At 34.9% G+C, this 26,982-nt stretch overlaps 1 protein-coding gene across 32 annotated transcripts in view; it reads right to left on the reverse strand.

The window, feature by feature from the left end:
* The window catches only part of LOC148677633 (receptor-type tyrosine-protein phosphatase delta-like), a 656,126-nt gene that overhangs the window by 261,137 nt on the left and 368,007 nt on the right, over positions 1 to 26,982 (reverse strand). For all 32 annotated transcript variants that reach the window (XM_088606136.1, XM_088606233.1, XM_088607477.1 and 29 more), the window contains one exon: positions 9,298 to 9,335. The gene's annotated coding sequence lies outside the window, so the exon portion shown is untranslated. The remainder of the gene's footprint in view (positions 1 to 9,297; positions 9,336 to 26,982) is intronic.

The following is a 26,982-nucleotide window of genomic DNA, read 5'->3' on the forward strand; positions in this document are numbered from 1 at the left end:
CATAAATGAAGAAGTGGCGATACCTCATTTCAAAGAAAAATCCAAAGCTTCAGGAAAACTGCCAACTCTTCCTCTATCTGGGTAAATAAAGCCATTTTCCTAATGATATACAAACTAGATTAAAGTGATTTTCTCCTAACAAACTGTTGCCTTTTCATTGGACCATTAGAGACGCTATTGCTCCTAACCAATACAATAGGAGCTATGGAGCTGAAGAATTCTAAAATGGGAAATCACCATAGTTATCAGGATAACTACTGTATCTCTCTCTTTATACTGTAAATAAGGAATCTGTAATCTAAATGCACATGCATAATTTAAAAAGTGATTTTGCATCTTTAAACATTTCAGTTGAAATGAATAATCGCTTTTTGGTCGACAATATTTTTGCAGATTTGAGGAGCATGGTTCACACACACCCTTATACATATTTCAAATGACAATACATCAATAAAAACTGATTCGCAGGATACAATCTGGTCAATCTGTTTGACCTATTGAATGACTTTCACCTTTTTGTTTTTGTTTTATTCCTTGTAACTCCCTCTCTTCTTTTTCACAACAGTACTGTGTTGGCATTTAGGTTATTTCAATGAAGTATAACATTTGTTGTGCAATAACTTTCACTGCTTCATAGTGGTTTTTCTTTTATTTGGCATATTAGAAACAAAATAATTTCAACATGCATTCAACCAATTACTATTTCATTACAAGCACTACAAGTATTACAGGTATGACAAATTAAGGTGTCAATACATATTGTGAATTTCTTCATTTTGCTCTTTTTCACCTCTGATCATTTAAACACAATTCCAGAGAACAATTGGAGGACTGCTTTAGGAATTCTGTACCAAATGCCTTGTAAAATATTCCACAAATCCAGGTTTGTTGATTTTGTTGTTCTTCTCTGACCCTGAATAATCCTGAATGCCCCTTGTGGCTTTAGTTTGTTTGTAAACCTACAGTATTTAACTACAGTACATTATCAGTACCTTCTTGTATTAAATTCATACTATTGAAAATATACAAATAAATACACAGATAAAGTCATCATATAACATCCATGGTGCTATTTACTGGATACTCATTTTCAAACACTTCACTATTACTTATTTACTGCTCCCATTCTTCTCTGCAGAATAATAAATATTTTGCCTACTAAACAAGTTAAATTAAGTCAGCAATTCGTGACTACTCCACCCAAAGCATTAGAATCCCCTACTTTGCTGTATAAATATTTCATTTTTAAAATAAAATCCCAAAATAATGTTTAGTTTCCACAGAATTGCTTTAATGAAACATACTGTACAAAACATTTCGGATTCTTAAATATTAACTTTTGACAATGTTTTCAGTCAAACAGTGTATATAACATATCTGGGGATGGAGTGACAGTGATCAATTTAATGAAGGTATTTGAATGTGCATGATACAATCTTGTTATTATTTTTTTTTATTATTTCTAAAATTGCTGTTTGACAGAATTATTTGCCAAATGTGAAAGATTTTATGCTGTGTTGAACAGAGATGAAATGTACTACCAGACAAAACGATGAAATACAGATTCATAGTGTTTTGCAAAATGTAGCACATTCCATTAGTTTTAGAAGAAAACAGTTGTATTGCAGTTATTTTACTGACTGAAATAGTATTTTCATGAATGATTTAAACAAATTCTAAAACGCTGCTCCTGTAGCTTTCAGATTCAGTCATAATCAGATGTTTTCTCAATACACAATTTATTGCCTCTATCATTTGATTGCCTCTATCATTTTATTAGATGCTCCACAAGTACATTAGAGAAAGGCAACTATTGACTTAGACAGTAGTGTATCATTGAGGGATTTCCTTGTGGGGTACTATTAAATATTCAGACAATGAAGTCATTACTTCAGATTCCCATTTTGCCAGCTGTGAGCGAATGGATAATGATGAGTTCCAAAATGAGAAATAACTGTTCCCAGTGCAGATTTTAAAATGCATGCTGTACATTTCGTTGACCAAAAATCAGAAACAGGTACTTAAGCTTGTTACTTAGACATGTAATTTATGATGCAACTAACATTTTCTTTAAGTTAACTTTCCAAAGAAAGGGCTTACTTGCACTGTAGATCCTGTTGCTGAGTAGTTCTACAGTATGTTTGCATGCTTAGCACAGCATGCTCAGAAGACAAACAGTATGGAATAGTTCTAAATTCGTATGTACTGTATAATTTTAAAGAGGTAAGGTTTTGTGTTGTGATCATGAGAAATATGATTTCTCTTCTGTTTACTCCAGAATAAAAGAATGACATATTCACTGGTAAATGTACAGTTGAATCAGAACAGCCTAACTAACCTTGTTTTCAGAACAGATGCTCAAAGCTGATCCACTACACTACATGTACTGAAATTTAACTTATGTGAACTGTTGTGCACTGCAATGATTTAAAAGTAGAGCAAAACTACCATGACTATTCAATTAAATGACAAACACATTAGACAGTACTAATGCCATGTAATTCATCTACATGGACCTGCAATATTAAACTTACATAGTGAGTTTAGTTCTTTTATGTGCAGTACTGTGTACTAACATCACCTTATGCTAAATTATGTTTCTTTGGTTTATTCTGAAAGTGAGATAACAAAAGCCTAAAAAAGCTAAATTACATTTTGCTCCAAATGCTATTTTTTCTTTCCAATAAGAAAATGCAATTGCATTCCACTTTATGAATTACACTTTAAAGGTTCACTAGGAAGCAAAGCACTAAAAGGTCAATGTACAGTAGAGCAATCATAGCACATCATGAAGTATAAAAATATGCATGGCTTGCTTTATAGTAGATCACCTTAAAATCAATTATGATAAAACATAATTGAAAACACTGAAAAGCTCTAGGTGAATAAGTTGAGCTGCATTGTGAAATTGATTTCTGATAACTTTGACATCTCTCCCTCCTGCACAACAACAAACATTCTGATTTGTAAATATAAATTATGGGCTAGTCTTAATAAAATCAATGCAATCTTATCTGCCTATATTTCCCAGGAGATAGCCTGCACAATATGATGAAAAGACAAGATGCTTTCAGCCTAATTGACTGGGTAAAACTGTGCAAGTATGATTCACAATAGATGTTGGACTGTTGTGCATATTTTGAAGGAAGAAGGTACACTCAAAGATAAATGAAAGCTTTAATATTGTAAGACTTATAACAAAATTACTGGCAATAAACCTTAGCCACACCAATGCTAATGTGTAAGGACTATGTGAGGATTTTTTTCTGGAAGGTTCTGAAATATTCTTAACCAAGTCCTATAACAACTCTCTTGCAGGACTGCATTCAGGAAAAGCAATGGTGTGTGGGATTGAAATGCCCATTCCATACTATTTGCAACAGTTTTCAATAGGACTGCTATCTGGGGATTGTTCCATCTAGGGAACGTTACTGGACGTTTGTCTCATGGTCAAGTCTGCTTGATCTGCCTGACACAGGCTTTATTGAACTAGGGTTTCCTAATTTTTTGGCAAGTCAGTATACAGTATGTATATATTATATGTATGATTTGTTGTTTCCTGGTCTCTTAAATTTGAAAGTTTAGATATACAGACTGTGCTTCTGAGCTTGGTGAACACTAGGTCATTTTTAGTTACCACTGAATTTTTAAAATGTATTAAAATTCTCCCACTCAGGTTGTTGTAGTTTGTTTTTACTATCCAGACCAAAAGATAAATGTAAGACAGCCTTTCTTTTCAATGCATAAATGGAAATATGTTTATTGTTTCAGTATGTACATTAAGCTACACATGATGATCCAACAATAAAAGAAGATAGTATAAGGTTGATTTCTGTATTCAAAAACTATAACTTCATGCCAGTTTAATTAAAATAAAACAGTTAAATAAATAAATTAAATAAAACAGTTTGAGAAAAAGTGCTTACTATAACTTAATATATAGTGTAGTTTAGTCTGAGTAGGTTTCAAAAGCTTTAAAACTAAACAGAAGTATACTGGATGTTTTCTTAGGAAAGAGTGGATAGTAGCACATGAATTGTATACGGTATTTATAATGAGCTATTAGTTACAAATTATTTTTACAACAATAATTAAACTTTATATTCAATACACTACTGTGTTAATAGCAGCAGTAAAACAGTAATATCGAATCAAAATGTATAAATGCTAAGTGAAAAAGCATTATGGTCTTAAAGCCTTAAGATATGACTAGTACATTTTGATCTTAAGAAACTTGGCTACATAATTAAAAACAAACATGAAAAGCAAGAAGAGTTTGACCTTTGACCCACTTGTGTTACATTTCATTACATTTTGTTTTCCTATAGGCATGTAGAGTTAGGATATTCCATACACAAAGAAACAAGGTTAAAAGGTTAAATATATGGATAATTACATTTTTAAAGCCTAATCAAGGCTAGAGATAATAGTTATTCCTACATAGGAAGAAAATGCAAATATTGATTGCACACAACAAAATTGCTTATACTGTACATCTATACAACCTATTAATTGTTTTTGTTCCTTTGGTTCCTATGGGAATTTAAGCATCTGATGTTTTGAATACAGTATACAGGTGGGAACCTAAGTTATAAGGATGTACCATACATGACTGCAACAGGTTCCCCAGATCAGATCAGATGCAAACATATTAATTCCTTCAAGAAACATCACAGTCTGTCGCACTCCTATAACTTAAGGGTACGATTATGAGAGCAACAAGCTCCATTAAGGAAGAAACACCATGACTTACACATTTTGAAAAAAAAACACATTGTAAAAGTCTTCTTATCTTTTGTGCAATCACAATACCTGCGCCACACTGGCAACTTCAACTTATACATGAGTGTAAAGCACTAAGCACCCAAACCTGCTTATTCCAGTACATCTTTCACACATTAATCATTTTATTTCTTAGTCCAAATGGATGCACCAAACAAATTAGAACCACCAGGAGGGGTGTTGGCTATACAGAGGAACAGGTGCAGTGAAGATTTCAATGGGCATTAATAAAATGCAAAGACAAGAGCTTGAGGCATGAACACATAAAAAAGTTTACTAACATATACATAACAAGATGTGACAAGTCTCAGCCATAGAACTAATTATGCCTTCCTACAGCTTGCATTTTCACCAAATTAAACTGATGCAAGATGAAGGCACACAGACTACACTTTAAAAATGTACGTGAAAAGGAACAACAGTGTATAGCTGCATGGGCATTTCCAGTCTGTTTTCAGATTTTTTTTTCTTCTTTAAAAATGATGATTTCAACACACAGGTTTCAAACTGAGTTATTTCCCAGAATTAGGGGTGACAGTATCTGTCAAAAGTAATACACAATTTTGAAACAAGACCGCAGAAGTTCAATGCAATCAGTAAGTTTTCCATATGCGAATGTACTGTATTGCTATTCCTCGGGAGAACATCTGCTTGGCTAAAAAAACAGAATCCTGAGCAAAAGAGCAAAATATTCTTCAATTGAGCAAAAAGGTCCAGAAGAAGAACTGGAACTTACACTACTGGCTAGAAGAATATAACAAAGTTTAGGCAACTCAGTCAAGCGTTGAGAAGTGCTAAGAACCATGATAACCATGCAATTATTAAAAAATAAAATTAAAACTTATTTATGAAGTGACTCTGATAAACAATTTAATCCAGTGTCACATGCTTCATACCTATAAAAGAGTCACTGCTACATAAGGCTGGAGGAATGTATTTGAGATAATAAAAACACTGTACCTTACAAATGTGTTCAGACCCTTCCTACTGTCCATGTCCCATTTAGCGAAAATACAAAATGATGCATACACATTTTTTAAACTTGATATTTTATTAAAAACCTGAACGGTCTAGCCAAACTCATCTAAAAGTAAGGACTAAGGACTAAGACTAAGTTACACTAAATGTCAGAAAAAAATGTTGCACAAATATTCAGACCCTTAAACCAACTCGGCGTTTGGCTGCAGCACCTTTGGCAGTAATTACAGTTGCAAGGCTTTTGGGGGTTTTTCCCAGCTTTGCACACCTGTTCTTGTTCATTCTTCGAGGCAGATGTGTTCAAGGTTTCTGAAGTTGCTTGGGGATCACTTTTGGACAGCAGATTTCAAGTCTGCTTGGATTCAATATGATTCAGGGAGGGCTTTGACACATCCATTCAGGGACATTCACTTATTCTTATTATTAAGAAGTATTATTCTTATTTCTTATTCTTAAGAAACTTGAGTGTAGCTTTGGTCTTAATTGTTTAAAGATGAATTTTTTGTCCTAGTTTTAGGTCTGAAGCAGGTTTTTAGGTCTGAAGCAGCAAGATTTGACAGTACTTAGTACTATGTTGTCTGACCACAAAAACCTTTGCCTCACTTAGTTTCTTTGTTGCAAAATCAAGTTTCAAAAAGCCCCTTTTGTAGAGCAACCAGCATATTGTTGATCTATGGATATCTTCTCATATCTCAAACGTCCCACTGGGACTCAAAGTAGCATATCTAACCAGTTTCCACCTTGCCCTGCTGCTTAGTTTGGAGGGACAGCCTGATCTTGGAAGTGTCTTGGTGCCTTCCACTTCTTAATGACCAACTTTGAACAGTATATTGCATATTAAGGATTTTTAAAATGTTTATATACTGTACCCTTCTCTTTTATACAACGTTTTTCCCAAGTTGTTTTAGAAAGCACCTTTTTTTAATTCACCTTGTTTGAATCTTTGCTTGAAATACACTACTTGACTAAGGAACCTTACAGTGATAGATGTATCTATTCTGAAAACATGTGCACACAGGCAGATGCCACAGATGTAATAATCTGGCTCATTAAGATGTTTTTGTGCACCTAAATTCATTAAGGTTTGCCATAGCAAAAGTTTTGAATACTTATGGAATTGTGACTTTTCCATGCTGACTTCCCAGTCATGACTTTTTTCATATTAATTTCTATTTACTTTTCTATTTTTGTATTTTGCTTTGAATGTTTGGAACAGATTGTGTGTATAATAAATATTAATTGTTGGTGGAAAGGTACTGTATGACCACAAGCTTAAAAGCAACAAAGTGTGAAAATGTGAAAATGTCTGAGTCCATCTTATGCAAGGTGGTATGTGGCTCTACACAGCACAAAAACTTTTATGTTTAATTATCTAACTTCAAAATAATACCATTACTTTTTGGGATTTGTATTCTTACTAAAAACAATCCTTTAAATTTCAATTTAGTTGTTACTTTATGAACTTCATTAAATGTAAGTTAGGTAGACAGGTAAATTAAAAAAATCTAGTAATGACTAAGAATAAAGTTATAAAACTGGTACACTGTTGTTCCTTTTCACATACATTTTTAAAACCAAATTACCAGAGGTGGAACTGCCCCCTTCCAAAAAAACATCAGTAAAGTTACGGTGTTGCCTGACACCTTAGTGGCTTTTAAGCTGTAGTCTTCTGAATGAAGTCCATGGAGCCACTGAAAACATTCCCACCATATTCAGCAGGCTTTCCCACTGTTCAGCAAACTAAGTTTGGCAGCTTTTTTGCCAAATTGATTCACTGGCTATTCTATGTTTTCAGACCAGGGAGAATGTCAGCATTAATGGACAAGGTGCAAACCACTGCCTTGGGAGCAATTGATTTTAAGCTTTAGCAGTCCCTTTAAATAATACCGTATCTGTGAATGACAGAGGAATGGATGCTGGTAATTTAATAAGAGAATAAATAAAAATATAACAGCTGGTGAAAAGGTTAAGGTGCTCAAGACCAGCAGCAGTTTACACACAAAAAGAACCTGTCATAACACCAGTGATCTTGTTCTTTCCTAGAAAAAAAAATAGAACCAATCACTGGCCCAAATATTAGGGATTCCCTCATTGATTAACCAGTTGGGCCTTGGGAGGCAGAAAGAACAGCTGGGACAAGATGTGGCATGTGTTCCACAAAACTCCACTCATCAAGCAAGGTCACCTTTATATAATGCTGAGGGTAATAGTGTAAGGAATTGAACAGCATGTTCTACCATGTTCTACCAGCTTCCAGGAATTTTCAACACAATTCAGTTTTGCAGATTTTCTAGACCAGATAAAGTGATAAAAGTCTCATTTTCCTCAAGTCGCCTACACAATACCTTTAAGTGAGCATCTCTTCATTGTCATGAGGGCTCTGAAAATTCTGGCTAGTGAAAGTAGTGAATTTGTAGTGTAAGTGAATTTGTAGACATGGAATTAGTTTGAGAACCTGAAACCTGAGGTTTCGTTTAAGAATATATGTTACCATCTGTTAACAAATTCAAAGTAAAATCTTTGAAAGGCTAAATAACACATGCTTACCTCTTGAGTATTTGAATATAAATGTACTTATTGCAGGTATTAAATTAACTGAACTTATTACAGGTAACTGAATTATATTAAAAAGAGCATTTATAGACAGTATTAATCTTCAACAATTATAGAATTATAGGACTAATGCACAGGAGTTAACCTATAAGCAGACAAAAACATGAACAGGAATAAATTTCAGACAGGTCTGGTGTTGATATAATAAAGAGTAAGGTTCACCCCACATGTCATGATGCATATCCTTGTTATTAATGAATTGGCTCTGAGCCTATTACAAGTCACAAATGTCTCATACATTCCCAGCATTCCCCATTCCTTTGCTAACGGGGATAATCAGTGAACAAGACAGTTATGGAGCCATTTATCACTGTCAGATCCGGCTGAGCAAAAGTTCCTATTGGCTGGGCAGAGCTTGGTAACTGCTAAAGCAGCACATGAACCTCTTATAAAATAATAATAAAAAGTATAGAATGACACTTTTTTTACTGAATCCCTTCACCACCCCCACTAACCGCCTTTAAAATTCTCCTTGAAGCAATGCAATTAAAGAATAGGAAAATATTCTTACTTTCTTACTGCATTGGCCCTGTACATATTCTATTGTTTAAAGTTTTAAGAATAAAACTATATGTATAGAATATAACCTCAGACAAGAAGGAACATTTAAAGGATATTATATTTTTTTTGGTTTTGTTCAATGGAAGGCCTTGAATTCTCAAACAATATTATAATTAAAAGAATTTTCAAATATAAAAATATAAAACGAGTGTAAAATAAGTATGCTTTATCGTCAATATTCTCTTGTATACAAGATGCAATTCTTTTTAAGGAAGGTTGCAGGGTTTTCTTTCAGATGCTACTGAAAAGAAGAAAGGAAGTATTTCTGGAAGATCACTGACTAAAAAAGCTTTTTAGACCTTGAAAAATGATTTCACTTTGTGAAGAAGACAAAGTTTAAAACAAGAAAATAATATCACCTACCTATTTGAACCCCCAAATCCGTCTCGAGGATTCAAGAGCTGAAATACAAAAACAACACAGTTCTATTGCAAAGGATAACTGACGGTTATGTTCCGCAGTACTTCAGTCGAACTTTTTCAGCAAAATGCACAACAAATTAATTAAATGTTTAAATCACATTGAACAAAAATAACTTGAAATGTGTTATACTGTAAGCAATAAAGAGTGTTTGAGGCAGTATACATTAAGAATACATATACAGTAATCTCCAATATGACATTTATAACTGTTGTGCCTTAAGTAATAATTTGTTATCTATTTTAGCCAGAATCTGTTTGACACAGGTTAATTCTTTCTTCTTTTCAGCCAGTCTATAGCTTTTACAGGGAAATACAAATGGAAACCACCCCCCAAACTCCCAGGTTATTTTTTTTTTGCTTTTGAAAGAAGATTTTGGAGACCTGGTATCCCAAAATGTCTGTTTTAGAATATCTAATTTCAATACATAGTAGGTGGTACTGAACTGCAATGCACTTCAGAAACTAAAGTCATTCATCCATTATCAGAAAACAACTAATTCCTGGTTATTTGCTTGTGGCAAAACAAAGTTCCAAGCACAGGGTGAGACCACTCACTGGAGGTGAAACTAGTCAATGACAAGGAACACAAACAAATAGGCAATTTAGAAACAACAATTAATTGAAAACACAAGCAGACACAAGAAGAAATGCAAGCTCTACATTGAAGGAGCTGTCACACCTAGAAAGTTTCACCCCAGAAACATTGGGAGTTCCTTATGAGAACATTATTATTATTGTAGCGAAGTCGGGTTCTTGAGAGTTTCTGCCCTTGCTGCTCCTGCTCTAGTTCGTCCCCCACCTCAGGATCGAACCTGAGTCTCCGGCATCACTCAACAGGGATATTGCCCGCTTAGCTAAAGAAGGCCTTCGTCATCTTCGTCATGGCCAACATCCCAGTTACGCGCAGGGGTGTAGAGAGCGGAGGCATCATTGCGCCGCTATCGGCTCGTACAACCTGTATGTTGGCCGTTCGTTACATTCTTCTTATTATTATTCTTTTTCTTATTATTAACTACTACTACTAATAATAATACTGTTAGAATACCAGTCACATAAGTTTACTTTATGAAAAACTGTGGCAAACTCTTTATGAAAGCAGCATCAGGGTTTTATTTTTGTTCAAATTAAATTATAGGTCAGAGATTTTAAGTTTTAAAAATTATAGATTGTCAATTCTCCTTCATTCCTTTTTGAATAATGCATCCAGGGTACTGCGGATACATGCTGAGTTCATGGAAAAATAATACACTTCAGGAGATTCTTCTTAATATAACTGTACTTCAGAGAAAAAAAATACATTAAATGTATTTTACTTTTAATTTGTGATGGATGACAATTTCTGACAAAAATGTCACCTTTAGAATAATCTTTTTTTTTTCAAGCAGGTGGATATATAATACCAACAAAAAGAACAAAAGATAAAGCGTTTATTTTGAAAACAATTGAAGAATATGTTTGTCTAGTCACTGCTAAATAATAAATAAAGTAAATAAAAAGCTAACAAGTTCTTTAATAAATTATGGAATTATGTAATCTGCACTGATTATGAGATAAAAACTAAAAATATTTTGGTCATATTCCAATGATCTTGTAATGATATTATTTTACAAAAACGTATGACAGAAAACTGAGCAGTGGTGGATGAAGAGATTTGGTTTGAGCATTATTTGTATAAATGGGTATCTAAAAACACTCCAGCATGAAGTGTTGATATTTTAAGAATCTATGCTCTTTAAATGAGATATAATGACCTAGGTAAATGAATGAACATCTAACTGTCATGTTGATCCATGGGTTATTTTAAAAATAACTACCTTGCAGATGTTTTACTGCAAATTGAAGATCTAGTGCATTACAGTCTTACATTATCAATGATCATTAAAACTGGACTTTCTAGGATATTTAATTGCAAGCCAAAGTTTGACCATTTAACAAAGTCACTTAAACAGTGAAAACACTGGTTTAATTGGTTTTATTTATACATTGAATGTATACAGTTATTAAAAAAGGTTTATTGCCTAAACAGAAAGCTATAGTACTCTTCATAAGACTATAAGCTAAAGCTATAAGACTCTTCATTTTTATTGAAAGAAAACATACCATCTTGATTAAGTAGTGCAGCTACCTATAGTACACAGATGCAGAACCTGTATGATTGTGTTAGGAAGAGGAAAAATTAAGGTATGACCCAATTTTGCACAAATACTACATGCTGTGGCACTGGTGCGAAATGACAAAGGGAATTACAGTGAAGAGTAATAGTTACGGAACACTGATCAGCAGCAAATGCTAATCATTCTAAACTTCATCTAAGATTTATAACCAATAATCAGGCATGAATGGAAATTCCCCTTCGCACTCAGGAACATAGCATGTTCCCACTCCTGGACACAAATAGGGTGAAATCAATCTCCCTCATGCCACTGATATACTGCCACAGTCCTGGTGAGAGGAAGCAAGCGATTAAATTCATCTTCCATTTCATGAGCTTTAAGAAACTGAGACCAAGCGTGGTAAGCCAAGCTGCCTGAAATAGCACTTTACCAATTTTAGGAGAGTATCTAAAGAACAGACGTTTTATACTTTGCTGTGCAGCCTGTGGACATGGTGGCAAGTACAGAATGTACTATATTTGGTCTTGAAAAGGACGGTGTTCCATAGGGCTGTTTCACAGTAAATATGTATGAAGTTCAATGACCTAAACAACAATCGATTTAGAATTAAAAAAATATTACAGTACAATTCTAAAGATAAACATATTTACCATCCTGCATGACTTAAACAAAGTACGCATTGTGCAATATATCAAAGGTCACATCACATGTTTCTATCACAAAAAGAAAGCAGAGCGGCTTTTGGCAAAAAAAAAGACAGAGCAGATACTGACAAATCATCCAATGTTCTCGTTTGATTTTATACTACCAACCCTGCTACTCTAATTTCCAGTCACTGATTGTTAATCAATTTCGCTTGCAGCTACAGTCCTCATACCAACACAGGAGAGATCAGCACAGCGTAATCGTCCCTCAAATTGTGCACTGTGGGGCCACCCAGTCCTTTTAAATTTGCGGTTCCAAAGTACCAACATTGAAACTGAGGCATAAGTCAATGGACTAATTCAGCTATGACCGACAACACTGCAAACATACAAGCATAGAGGACATCATAATGTTCAACCTGTGCTTTACAGTGCAGGCTCTTCTAATTCCGCCATTTGGGAATTTGGAGAGCTCCCTACAATGTTTACTGAATACAATGTATACTGAAACAGTGGGAAATTAGGAATTGCCTAGGCTGAAGATAAACATAAGATAGGATACATTTACACTTTGGTATACATTTACACTTTGGTATACTTTTCAAGTATCTTTTATCAAATAGAATAGCTGATTAACTATGCTTTTTTTTAATTAAGCCACAAGAAATGTACTTACAAAATAAGGCACTTGCAATTTTAACTAAATGTTTTAAGCTTTAAATCAATTTAATAAGGACATGTACTTCATGAAAGTGACTAAGGGATTCCAAGTAAGTTTATTAGAAATTCAAATATGACCACTCACTGAGAAACAAGTAAAGGCTTTCATTCACCAAATAAGAGCATTGAACAAATAAACTCTTGATCCAGTTTTATTACAGTTTTATTACTGCTTAAACAACATTTAAGTTTATGTAGTATGGTAATCTTAACAGTTCCCTTTTTCTACATGTATAAAAAGTCATAATATTAAAAGTGACTCACAAAAAACATAGCTTTAATTATTACTTAGAATACACTTAACAGAAGAAAGCTGGATGCCTTATTTCTTCATTCTTAACAAATAGGATAAAAACAACAGATGTCATAATAAAAATACTAGACCAAATAGACTAAATAAAATATTTGAACAACAGATGTGTGTGGTTTGGGATGTTCATTTAAGTTATATTATTTGTAGAAAGAACATATTATATCCACATTGAGCACAGATGCATGACCATGCTGTTGCTATGCTTTGTTACTGTTGCCAGGTAAAAATAACCTACGTTACCATTTCTAGAACGCGTCAATACAACTGTTTTGAAAGGAAGCAATCTGGGAAAACTAGGGTTTTGCCTTTGGTCCCAGACTCTTAAAAATGATAAAATACAAACAAACATGTCTTTGGATAGATGTACTTCACATTAAATTGAAATGTATTTTCCACCAGTGAATAAATGTTCTGAATAATACTGCACACTGGAGGTCCACTACACCTGGTCCCAAAACTCTGCAGCTTTGGATATAGTGACTGGTGGATAGAACACAACCAGTAATCCTTTATTCCTTTAAAACAGCCGACCTTTCAGCCTCTGCATCCCCAGCGATTTGAAAGAGCCAATTATTATTCAGCCAGAATCACTGCTACAATTCCCTCCACTAGACTGGCAGAGATGAAAGTGACAAAATGCACTTTTACACAGTATGCATTTATCAAACATATAATATCAAGCCATCCCCTTATTGTTACATTGAGAGACCAGAACCGGAAAACAATGACTTTGTGCCAGGTGGAAGACCAACACAGCCACTGTTTTTAATGCCTGAAGAAACTGGTTGAATTTATTTCACCCAAGATGAGCACTGCTTGGCCAGATGTCTGCTGGTCACAGTAGTGGCTTAATGTGGAGTGTAACTGGAAACCTCTAGGCTGCAGGGCACCAACTAGTAGGGAAATTTTTAGAAATTTAGATTCTTAGTGTAACTGTGCTCTGCATTACCAAGTCCTTGTCAAAAGGGCTTGTTTTGTAGATCTAAGCACAGCACAATTACACTTTCTGTTTTCCATTTGTCTTCAGTATTCTCTGATTTGAAGCTGAAAATAGACATTTAAGTGGAAGTTACTCAAGCTGAAAGGGAAAGCTCTAGCTGTTCTGATATGATTGCATCCTGAGCAGAACCATAGTTCCAAAAAGCACAATATTTGTTCAATAATTAAACATGCACTTATGGTACACTGTGTCACGTCACAGGCAAACATCAGTATGATGCTGGCTTAGATAACATTATTTTTCAAAAAGAAAGAAATCACAATGGGTTTACAACAAAAAAACACTACATATCACAGATACAAAATGTATTTAGCAAAATCTGGACAATTGTGACTTCATAGGATATTAACTTGATGTTCATATGATCATTGTTATAAGAAAATATTTTTGATATTACGAAACCCCACTTTTCTGCCTGATGTAGGCTTCCTACGTCTTTGCTTGTACATTAATTGTACAGAACTTTGTGTTTCTCTGAAAAACATTATTATTGCACAACGGTAATTCTTATACAACAATTGCTGTGTGATAGGAGTGAAGTTAGAACAGTGCATAACTTACTGCAGCAAAGTTCAAGACGAAGGAGCTCAGTGCCCTGAGTGTCAAGACAATGAGGAGCTTCCATTCCAGAACTCAGTGCTTCTCCTGCCGCCATGCCACGAGTCTCAGAGAGACAACATCATGCCATGATCAGAACCACAAAATATAGAGCAATGGTCGCTGTCAAAATGGCCAGAGATCTTCAATGAGGGGATGATCGACTTAAAGCCCCTACAGGGAGTCCATGTTCCTAGAGTCTGCAGTAGATGGGGATTGACTGCCCAAAAGTGAAGAAAGGAAAGATCAACCTGCATAGCCAGAACCTGAAAACCTTATTGAAAACACTACATGGCCAGTCATTAACCCCTAATGTGACAATCTAACAGAAAACCAATGCCTGTAAAAATGCAGGAGGAGCTCTGAGGTCCCTGTGCCAGTGAAGGGGTAGGAGAAGCTGTCAAAAGTCTCCATCCCAGAGTAGGGGGAAGAAGCACTGCCGCGGGTCGCTGTTTCAGAGGAAGGAGAAGAGGATTTATAACCGTGGCCCTGGACAGACCCTGGAGAGAAGGGGGATGATGACAAGATGTTGCTACCATATCTCGTGAACGAGAGCAGTTATTGATTCTCAGTTGCCCAAAAAGTTGATAAAACAGGGCTTAAAATCTGTGGTCATATGCAATCTCTGCTTTACTTAAGGTACTTAAGATAAGGAATACAGGCACTAGAAATTAATTAAAAACAGAGGATCCAGGTTTGATACAAGAGAATGTCATTAGGTCATATTGAATTTCTGTCACGGATGTCGGAAGGGCATGCCGTGGAATGGCCACTGAAGAAGCAACCTGGTACTAGGCGGGTCTCAAGACATCCGTACCCTCAATGCTGAGCCAGGTACAGAGCAGACACAGGAAGTAAAAAGGCTACACAACAAGATACACATGAATAATCACAGGGAACTAGGAACAGGATAGAAGAGCAGTGCCCTCCAGGTGTAGAGGGCGTGACAACTTCTGATTTGTTTTTACTGTCATTTTTCTGTATTCATAATAATTTTTTCTATGCATTCATTTGATTTTCTCTACTGGATATTTGGTAATCTTTCTAATGGTTTGCCTGTAATAAACCAAAGTATCTTTTCAAGAGCAAATCAGCATATCACTAGTTTCTACATTGATCTCTGCTAAGGTTATTTTTTAACATACAAAAAAAATTGACTGAACTAGATGGAAGATCAGAACCTTTTTAATATTTCCTAAAGGATAGGGTCGGGATTCAATATACTATTAGTTCATCTTTGTTCCATCATCAAAATAGCCCTCAAATTTGGAAAGTTAAAAAAAAACTGCAAATAGAAATATAGAAATGTCAAGACTCCTCTCCGGTGTTTGACACTGTAGTTTAAAAAGAACATAAATGCTCTAGAACGTCAGGTCATAGTTCCTGAATATGCTGTCAAAATAACTCTTGCCCTTTTTACCTTTTCTCAGATTACTAGCTACCAAACCAGTATTGATTATAGTGGAGAGTATAAAAGCTAAAGGCTTATCACATGACTGCAGTTCTGGGTCAGAGCATACAAGTGCTATGGTAGAAGCAGTTTTCGTTTCTGACTGACACATTATTTCCTCTGTGCCCCCCAATCTATTTTCTGCCTCACTAACCTTATAAAACTCTGCATAAATTCTTCTTTCAGACTGCTAGGAAATCCTATGAACACACTATCTTGGTTCTTTACCCAGAAAATGCTAGATGGCTAGTGTTTAAAAAAACAAATGTGTTTATACAAAAAGAATAGGGAAAAACATTGTACAAAGGGCTTGTGATCAGATGTGTGTGTAAATGACAGCATATGCTTTTTTCAATTAAATGTGATTCCAATGAGAAATCATAAACACAGAAAGGAATGGGATTGTGTTTTTTGTTTAAAATATGGAAACACCCAAAAAAAAGAATGACATCTTAAAGAAAGTACTGAACGTAGTACATGACAGGTCATAAAACATTAATTTGATGGTCCAACATAGGCATGATGTCTGTCACAGGTTTTTATTTACATATTAACTGGTGTTATGGATTAGCTGGTTTTGGGATTTGAGAATTAAGAAAATGCTATCTCTCCTCAATAAATATTTTATCTATGCATTTCATCCCATACTTCTGAGCCATGTGTCCTTATCATTATAAGGAAGGTTTACTGAACATTAGTGAATGAGATAAAATGACATATTCAATATTTACCGATATAAAACCAAAATATATAAATATATAACCATATATAAAACTAAAATATAAAAGGCTAACAACTCACAAAAAATACCACCAAGTTCATTTAATAACAAGACATTGAAATACCTTTTTGGTGCCTTTTTATTTAAAGTGTCCTTTGAATTGAAAAATAAATGCAGAAAAAAACTTTAGAATTTATTGTATTGCATTCTGAATTGTGACTTTTTCTGATTATTAAAAAAGAGTAATGTTTTGTTCTATGTTATGAGAGAGATAAACACTACAGTTAATGAGGTGGGTTGGGAATACACAATTGTTCTGTTTCTCCATTAACTGACCCTGGTAACACTTTAAACTAAACAGTGACACTAAACAGGATATCACCAATTTGCTTTATGCAGTTCTTCAACTCATGCTTTTGATAATAAGACAAGTCTGTAAAAATGCTTGCTCATTAGCTCTCAGTGCTGAGTCTAACCTTTGACAAAAAGCACACATGCATGCATCCATATACACACAGACATACGTACTGTATGAAGAAACCAATAATGGAATAATTGTGAGCCACTTATTTAAGGAAAAGAAAATTGAAACAGCAAAAGTGATGGCATTATCTTGTTCAATAGCTTTAGCAAACAGTCAAGACATTTATCATTTGCAACCTTTTGCTATGAAGTGAAACCAACAGGAACAAAGTTGCATATGAATCAACATTCTACCTTCATTGGATGACAAAAAAATGAATGTACTTTCTGGAATGAATGTTTATCATTTAATAATTAAGTCTTTGTCTTTTGACGAAGTGAGGAAAAGAGGCATCACTTTCAAACCACTTTTCAGTAATAAGAAAATGTCCTGCCTTTCTTGAGTTCTATTCGTAATAATAAGAACAACAATAATTTGCTCAGCAGATAACCCTTATCCATTGTTATTTCATGTTTGAACTTTGTACTCGTACAGTGCATATGAAATTTACAATATTTCATATGATCATATGTCTACAAAACGTATATGAAATGAAAAATAAGGCCAGCACAAGATGCAAATAGCAATAAACTTTAATAGCCTCACCAGATATTAATTACAACCCTGATGTTTCAAAATAATAATGGGAAAGGAACTTTCTGAAATATTTGAAGAGATGATGAATTATGATTGCTGCCATAAACCATGCACTCTAAAATCTTAATTAATTTTATCTATGCCATCACCTGAAATTGACTGCTGGTTAAATATGATGCAGTAGCAATAGCAGGTATTTTGAAATTTAATCTTTTAGAAGGTTTCTAATATATGTTGAATGTTTAGTTCCAAGTGCAAGAGATAATGTAAGGCAGATATAAAGTATGCTCTAAGTACAAGATTCCAATGGTAACAGAGGTCAGGAACTGTGTATATTGAGGCCTGTTTGGAAGAACAACATGGAGTTACATTAATTCACACAATGTTGATTACAATATAATTTACCTATTAAACATGTTCAATATGAAGGTTAATACATTCCATTTATTTTACAATAATATAATTATAGCTTATTGTATTTATACTGCTTTTTGTCTTGAAAGGAACCAAAAACACTATGCATACAGAAGAGAACCCTTTGCATCCTTCACTGAATTCCACTGTCTGGGTACACACAGCAGTCTTTATGTGCCAGTAACCACATTCACAGAAGATCAAGTGGAGAAGTTAAAAATTATTGCTTGAAATAAGGGAGAGGACCACAGGACCAGATTTTGGAACGTTCATGTTCTAGGTACAGCCAGGATAGTGGTGTCAACACTCCTGCTCTTACTGTATGCACAGTGACATTGACTATTTAATAGCCAAACAGTCAGGAACTTGGTTTACTGTTTCATTCTAAGGATGAAATTTTCCCGCATGACAGCATCTCTCTGAGAGTGCCATCTACTGGTCCACCAACACCAAACCACAAAGCAATGTAAAAATGCAACTCGTGTACAAGTGTTAGACACAATTTCCTAGAGCAGGTGATTGTCTTGAAATGCCAAGATTTATTCTGAAAACTGTCAGTATTATTAAAGTTAAATGCATTGGATATCAAAAGTTAAGCACGGTGGCACCCAGGAATATGTGATCTCATTAGCTTAATTGTAATGCCAGAAATGCACATTTTGATATGGAAATAAATTTGTTGTTTCATGCTTTGACAGTCAGAATATTATGCCCTTGTGATCAAAGATGCATGCACTGTACTTTTGCCCTCACATAAACTGTAAAAATGAAGATGTTGAAGTGCAATGCTTGCACATGCAAAGGCATGTCTTTGAACCGTGGAAGGAAAGGACAAAATCCATAGCAGTAAAGGGAAAGCATGAAACACAAATCTAAGATCAGAATTAAATCCAGGAGCCTCGACCTATGAGGCAACATAGATAGACACTAAGCCCCCTTGCCACCCTTCACAAAATATAAAAGAGGGAAGTAAAAAAACAAACTTATAAGCTTACACCTAATACATGGGAGATTCTAAAACCAGAATAGAGCTAGTCATAGTCCGTCTTCAGTGGCTTCTAAAGAGCAAGTCTAGCCATATGAAGTTAATTAAAAACTTGCACAGAAAACATCAGGGGGAAAAATGTGCAATTGTACAAAGCTACTGTATGTGGCAACCTTGTTGAAAGGCTGAACTGAGTTTATAGCATAGCAGGTCTTCCTTTCTATTTTAATAGGTTGCACTCAATACTTTAATTGGCCCTAATACACGCAGTACATTTTATAGGGGTGGATGGAAGCTGACAAAACACAATGCTGCTGGGAATGTAATTAGTTCATCAGTTGTCCAAGCTTCCCACTAGATTTAAAGCTTAATAAAGAAAAACAATGCTACTGTATATAATCTTTCATTGGGGACATGAGTTGTAAACCGTGCATAGGGGTGGATTTCAACACTAATGGGCAGCCGCATGTTTTGACAGAGAATTGGGAGATCTTGCATACGATCTAAAAATACTGTAGATATTGTACAAAAGCTCAATACCAATAACAAATATACAGTACAAGATAGTAATGAGGCTTCTTATTTGCTCATGCCCCTGTAAAGCATTATACATGTGATTATAACACCTTGTACATTATAGTACATATGAAGCAATTATGTTATGAAGTTATGAAGCAACATTCAAATAAAACATTACCATTTTTTAAGATGCCGGCACATCAATATGACTTAATGTTGACTGGTCTTTCACACGTTTTATAGGTTTTGGATCATCTGAAATATGTAGTTTTACATTTTCAAGCTTTTAAAGTAATAATAAGCAGTTCAGACTGTGCAGGCTATCCTATCTTACTACCTGAGCTTCTAATCTCTAGAGAAAATAATCTGCATCACTGTACTCTAGTATTTAATTTAATTTTGAAGTTTGAATCCAACACAGTATTGTATTCCAATTAAGGGAGAAAGAGGTGACTGTATTATATTATTTTTTATTAACTGTGTATTTCTATGATTGAGAAATGGCTTTATATTTTCTTGCAATTGGAGAAATACAAAGTCATTATGAATAGACACATACAATTACATACAATAAGTAGAGTGACACTCTTTTTTTCCCACCTGTCCCAGTTGCCATTTAAATAATTTTCTCTCAAACTGTCTCTTGCCGTTTTTATTTTATTTTGACATCAGAGGAATTGTACCCCCTAAAAAAGCTCAAACAATAAAGAATGTCACATATACAGTATCAGTCCACAGTAAACTGTATATCCCTTTCAAAATATTTTAGTTTATAGTATGCAAAAATTGAATTTGTCCTTTAATAAATCTCAAATGCTATGCTTAAAAGAACTTATGGTACATTTAATGTAGTGTAGAAGGTTCCTTATTTGCTATTGCAGTAGAATACTGATCCTGGTAAGAGGTCTTCCAAGAAATCACTAGATTTGTGTGCATGCAAAGAGTTAAAAATGTAAGGTTTCAATACGTGCTGTCCATATGTAGGACTGCATTTAGTTAAGCAAGTGAAGTGACAACAGTAAGCAACTAATGCATCTAGATTAGTGTCTGCCTAAACAGGAAAATCTTGAACAAAGATTACATTTTATTTCCCTGAAAAGTAAACTGTGTGCAAGATGTGTGTCATATTTATCTGCATAATACATATAGTGTTTTCCTAAAGATGAATATTGATTATATTCTGGGAGTGTTCCAAAATAGGCTTTGAAAATGTCTACAAATCTGTAGTTGGAAATCTAAAGTTGTTACAATGTGTTGTATTCTTAGATGTGACCTTAAATTGCACTGGATCCTCAGGCATTATTGTATTCTACTATACAACACTCTGTAAATAGGATTATTACAGCTGAAGAACCTTCTGTTATATAGAGGCACTAACACTACCCAGATTTGTGTGGTAGCTTTTTTCTTTAAATGTATACACTTTAGAAATTACACAAATTATGTGGAATGGTTTTAACTCTACATTCCAGTCCCCCAGGGTCACCTTACCAGTGTGTTCCACCTGTCTGATTTACTGTTTCACACAATTACCCCAGTTAAGCATAATACCACTGCAGTTTAAACAAGGAAATCTTGTATAGGACCTAAGACAGTAGACACTATACTGTACAACTAAACTGTTTACACAAACAAGCGAAGCATAAAAAGTAACATTATATAATATGAAATAAAATGATAAGGATACTTTGTGCCATAAATCTACTCAGTGGCATGCTGTAATATTTTCATATGGTACGAGTTACGACAGTAAACCTCTTACTTTAGACAAGGAAGCTTTCTTAGTCTGTCTCCCTTTACTTACCCATAAAAACTGACCTTATTCTTTCCAAAGCATTCATGTCAGTTCCTAGGTTAGTAGCAAAAGCTCTTTAATGTTATTCACATCAAATTTGGTATACCCCATAAATTTTATATTCCTTCCAGTACAACAGCAAGGATAACAAGATGCTACCAAACTGTTTGTGTGTTGTGTCTTGCTGTGTCCAACAATGCTGCTTACAGTATGATTAACGAATATTGATAGTTTCACAAAATTATATACTGCAGATTCACAGCTGTAATACAGAAAAAAAAACATAAAACGGTAATTAATAGATTGATGCATACTGTATATGAAACACTCCAAATGTGATACACTGCACAGTGTGTTTATTTAACCATAATGAAGTAATTATTGTATATAAGTATACTGTATGTCTTATAATTATTTGAAATTTAAAATATTTGAGCTTCTTGCATAGTACAATAGGGCAATATCTCATACACAGAGTTGTACAATAATACAAGGATGGTATGAGTCCTATTTTCAGTGTACTGATAGAAGCATGCAAACATCATCTGCATTTTTGTTTCCTTATGTGTTTGTAGAATTTGATTATATAACTAAAACACGTCATATGCAATACATTTTTTTTTACAAGAAACCAAAATACATCACATAAATATGATACAGTCAACTATAAAACTATTCAGACCCTTTTCAGATTTAAAACTTGCGGTAAGGACACTCTGAAGTACTGTAGCAATACATATTTATTATTTAAATAACTCCACACATTCAACGCAAAATACAAAAATGAAGAATACTGTAACTTAATCGACAATTTGAAATAATTAGTTTGACCATTTAGGTTTTAAATACAATTTCATTTAAAAAAGGAATCATTTTCTAATTTTACAAAATGGTGCACCATATGAAGTTCTGCAAGACAAAAGGTGCATCTTTTAACCCACCCTGTAAATGTGCAACTAACAGCAATGATCAACAAGAAACTCCATCAAAAACTTTGTCAAACCAAATATTTTTAGGTTTATGAACAAAAAATGTTTTATGTTTATCTTTTTCAAACACGCAGGAACTCCATACATTTTTATCTGTCTCATGTTTGCTTAAGCCTTGAGGAGTCTACAGCGCTGATTAATTAATTTCAGAAACAACTGAATGCTTGAGATATCAGGTGGAAAATGATATGATAAATCTTTAAAGTCAGCCGTACTTCCTTTTTTTGTAGCACGGCAGATGTATGCTGAAATTTATATATATTCAGATACAGTATATGCAAACAAAAGTCCCACAAACCTTTAACTCAAATAAAAGCAAGACAACAAACAAATATGTACTATATTAAAATTGTTCTAGGAATATGTGAGAAGAAACACAACTTCAATATACTGTAGTCCTTTGAAATTGACTCCAATGATCGAACAATCCATTCATAAATACATATACAGTGCCTTGCGAAAGTATTCGGCCCCCTTGAACTTTTCAACCTTTTGCCACATTTCAGGCTTCAAACATAAAGATATAAATTTTTTATTTTATGTGAAGAATCACCAACAAGTGGGACACAATTGTGAAGTGGAACGAAATCTATTGGATTTTTGAAACTTTTTTAACTACTAAAAAAATGAAAAGTGGGGCGTGCAAAATTATTCGGCCCCCTTGCGTTACTACTTTGTAGAGCCACCTTTTGCTGCGATTACAGCTGCAAGTCGCTTGGGGTATGTCTCTATCAGTTTTGCACATCGAGAGACTGAAATTCTTGCCCATTCTTCCTTGCAAAACAGCTCGAGCTCAGTGAGGTTGGATGGAGAGCGTTTGTGAACAGCAGTTTTCAGCTCTTTCCACAGATTCTCGATTGGATTCAGGTCTGGACTTTGACTTGGCCATTCAAACACCTGGATACGTTTATTTGTGAACCATTCCTTTGTAGATTTTGCTGTATGTTTGGGATCATTGTCTTGTTGGAAGATAAATCTCCGTCCCAGTTTCAGGTCTTTTGCAGACTCCAACAGGTTTTCATCCAGAATGGTCCTGTATTTGGCTGCATCCATCTTCCCCTCAATTTTAACCATCTTCCCTGTCCCTGCTGAAGAAAAGCAGGCCCAAACCATGATGCTGCCACCACCATGTTTGACAGTGGGGATGGTGTGTTGAGGGTGATGAGCTGTGTTGCTTTTACGCCAAACATATCGTTTTGCATTGTGGCCAAAAAGTTCGATTTTGGTTTCATCTGACCAGAGCACCTTCTTCCACATGTTTGGGGTGTCTCCCAGGTGGCTTGTGGCAAACTTTAGACGAGACTTTTTATGGATATCTTTGAGAAATGGCTTTCTTCTTGCCACTCTTCCGTAAAGGCCAGATTTGTGCAGTGTAAGACTGATTGTTGTCCTATGGACAGACTCTCCCACCTCAGCTGTAGTTCTCTGCAGTTCATCCAGAGTGATCATGGGCCTCTTGGCTGCATCTCTGATCAGTCTTCTCCTTGTCTGAGCTGAAAGTTTAGAGGGACGGCCAGGTCTTGGTAGATTTGCAGTGGTCTGATACTCCTTCCATTTCAAGATGATCGCTTGCACAGTGCTCCTTGGGATGTTTGAAGCTTGGGAAATCTTTTTGTATCCAAATCCGGCTTTAAACTTCTCCACAACAGTATTACGGACCTGCCTGGTGTGTTCCTTGGTCTTCATGATGCTCTCTGCACTTTCAACAGAACCTTGAGACTATCACAGAGCAGGTGCATTTATACAGAGACTTCATTACACACAGGTGGATTCTATTTATCACCATCAGTCATTTAGGACAACATTGGATCATTTAGAGATCCTCGCTGAACTTCTGGAGTGAGTTTGCTGCACTGAAAGTAAAGGGGCCGAATAATTTTGCACGCCCCACTTTTCATTTTTTTATTAGTTAAAAAAGTTTCAAAAATCCAATAGATTTCGTTCCACTTCACAATTGTGTCCCACTTGTTGGTGATTCTTCACATAAAATAAAAAATTTATATCTTTATGTTTGAAGCCTGAAATGTGGCAAAAGGTTGAAAAGTTCAAGGGGGCCGAATACTTTCGCAAGGCACTGTATCTGGGATATGACTTGTGAGATACTATTAGGGTGCACTCTATCCATGCGATGACAACATTACAGCACTACTACAGGCTGATGATTTTAAGACACCTGCAATGTACAGTATAGTGCTGAATGATATCAACTTATTTATCAGCTGAGAACTGACTGGGCAAAGGTGATGAGGGAATTTGGGGTATATGAAGCTTGGAGAAAATATAGAATGAAAATGCAATAAGTACTGTAACAATATACCTAAATAACTTTTTTCAACAAAACAACACAAATGCACCACCTCACACAGAGTCACCAGAAGTGGAATCTATTTACAGTAGGCCTCCTTAGTAATGAATCCAGATTTTGTGTAGCCCAGGAGTTTCTAATCCTGATCCTGGAGGCCCAGACATCTGCTAGTTTAATTCCATCTGAGCTAAATTACTTAATTTAAGTCTTAATTGATCTACCAAGTTGCTTGATTGGAATGCTAATTTTTGGTTTTGCTTAAAAAGTTAATTAAGGATTCAATTGTGTAACCGAGAGTTTGACTGGATAAAAAATCAGCAGGTACAGTATGTCATCCTCATGGACCGAGATATGGAGCCACTGGTATTGACCACCCTAATGAACATCAGTGAGCATGATGCAGACATGCAGAACAAAATACTACTGTAATTGTTGTGTACAGGAGGAGTAATCAAGGAGAAGGTTCACACAGTTTCACAGTAAAATGCTGTTGATGATAAGTGATAAACAGTATGTTGCATTTGCCATTTACCAATAAAATATGTGTAGGGCCACAAAAAACATTTTGTAATTTTCGTGATAATACCTTTGTGATATTTTGCAGATATAAGTAATACGTTTCTTTTTGCTGCTGAGTATAAAGATTTACTTTAAAGAGTTACTTTTGCTTTGATTAGGTGTAGGTGATTACTGGATGGGGTATTTCTGCATACTGTGAAATAAGGTTGAACTGCACTGTTGTTAACTCCAGAAAGGTACTAAGCAACAATGTAAATTGTACATATTTTAATTACACTACAAGAAACAGCAGTCAATGTTGTTTCTTGGGGTTCCTAATTAAAAAATGTGCTATTCACAGTACTCATAATTAACCTGAAATCATTATTCTTCGATGCTATGCTCAAGTCTCTTCCAGTGAACAGCACAACTTGAAGTATCCTAAAACAGACTTATACAATGATCCTTTGTTTCTACATACAGCACAGTTAAATCTTTAGCTCCATGAAAAATAACCAAATCGTATCAGGTATCAGTTAGCCTCATCCATCGATCTGATCTATACAGACACTATACTGTATCAAGGTGGTTCTAAATGTAGATCAAAACCATCCACTACCGGGTACTCATGCATGTAACTGATTTTGAAGTTGATATGGGAATCTCACTACATATGGGATTAATTCATTACATTTGTTCCAAAAGCCTTAAGCAAAAAAGACACGGAGGATCCCGACATCAATCTGACCAGCAGCATATATACCAGAATTTAGCATCGGCATTAAAGTTAGAAAATGGGGACTGAAAAAGGAGATTATGAAAGAAATATCATTTCTCCAAGTAGTTTACACCAACCTTTAAAGATGTCTTCAAACCAGCTGACTGGAAAACACGGAACTAAAGATCAGGTGAATGAGATGAATGATAATGTCTGATTTGCTGGTGACACAGTATTTGTACCACACCACAGCAATCAGTAATCTTAATATAAGAGCCAAATGAAACCAGCAACAAAGTAATGCTAAAAAATGAATGTAAGCACCATAATTGTCATGTTTAATAAATAGATGTGGTTGTTCATATGGAGAGTGAAGTCAATAATTACAATATTATTCCTTTATGTAACCAGATTAACTGATTGAGAACAGATTCTCATTTACTATAATGACCCAGCCATGAGACCTACACCAATGTTTCACATACAGTAAGTCAAAATAGAGCAAGAATGAAAACAACAAAAATGAAAGGATAAATAGCACCACAGGATGGGACAGTGTTAACAGGTGCAAGTATCAGGCAAAAAAAAATCACATTACTGAAATCAGCCCCGGACACAAAGTTTCGGCTCACTTTCCAGATTTTTCCTGTCATTGCCTCACTCAAAGTCATTTCTGTCTCTTTGGAGTTTCAGTTTGATAAAAGTTTCAGTTTGATTAAATTGTTGGAAAGTACAAAGAACTGCATCCAATAAATTATTTAGATAGGAAGGTGTTTTACAATCA

Source organism: Lepisosteus platostomus, chromosome 1 (assembly GCF_059453375.1).
Source record: "Lepisosteus platostomus isolate fLepPlt1 chromosome 1, fLepPlt1.hap1, whole genome shotgun sequence".
Taxonomy (NCBI): domain Eukaryota; kingdom Metazoa; phylum Chordata; class Actinopteri; order Semionotiformes; family Lepisosteidae; genus Lepisosteus; species Lepisosteus platostomus.